Genomic DNA, 951 nt, shown 5'->3' with positions numbered 1-951 from the left:
GCAGAGGCCTGGTGGGCTGACAAAGGGCCTAGCTGGGCTGCAGGAGGCCGACTGGGCTTGCTCCTCTCTCCCCCTTAATCTTATTTTCTTTAGCAGAAAACAAATTAGAGAGAAGAAAAAAAAGAAAGAGAGGGTTAACGAAAGAATTTGCGCACGGGGGTAATTTTTCCCGGACTCGCAAAAATATGCTCGTTCCAAGAAAAATAGAAAGGCCAAGATCGAACGATAAGAATTTAAACTCATTTGAATTTAATTCAAATGGGTTTGAACTAGGACTTGATAAAAGGAAGGTCCAAAAATGTTGTGATTTTTGGGGAAGCTTCGGAAAAACAAGAAAGAATATATGGGCAAGGTTTGGAGACCAAACTTGAAGTAGAAAAGGAACGAAATTATTTTGTAAGTGTGTTTTGGTGATTCCAAAATAGTGGAATATTTTATATAGCTCCCTAATATTGGAGGATATGTTATAAAGAGAAGTCACCATGTGAGTTCCCTCGATTTAAATGGATCGAAAAAAAATCCATACAATTTATTTAGTTGAGGTTTTAAAAATTAATGATATGATGGCATGACGACATGATGCAATGCACATGATGCAAGGATGAATGCAACAAATAAAACAAATCACACGACGAAACTCGGAATAGGTGGAAGTCTTCTAGAGCGTCGGTCTCGGGGCGTTACAGCCGCCCCGCGCGTCGCCACTTGGTTGGTCACCTCATCACGACTCGGCCGCCCCGCGCGTCGCCATCCGTTGGTCACCTCATCACCACTCGGCCGACCCCGCGTCGCCATCGGTTGGTCACCTCATCACCACTCGGCCGCCCCGCGTGTCGCCATCAGTTGGTCACCTCATCACCACTCGACCGCCCCGCGCGTCGTCATCGGTTGGTCACCTCATCACCACTCGTCCGCCCCGCGCGTCGCCACTTGGTTGGTCACCTCATTACC

This window comes from Triticum dicoccoides, chromosome 1B, assembly GCF_002162155.2.
Source record: "Triticum dicoccoides isolate Atlit2015 ecotype Zavitan chromosome 1B, WEW_v2.0, whole genome shotgun sequence".
Classification (NCBI taxonomy): Eukaryota; Viridiplantae; Streptophyta; class Magnoliopsida; order Poales; family Poaceae; genus Triticum; species Triticum dicoccoides.
This window is presented reverse-complemented; position numbering follows the sequence as displayed.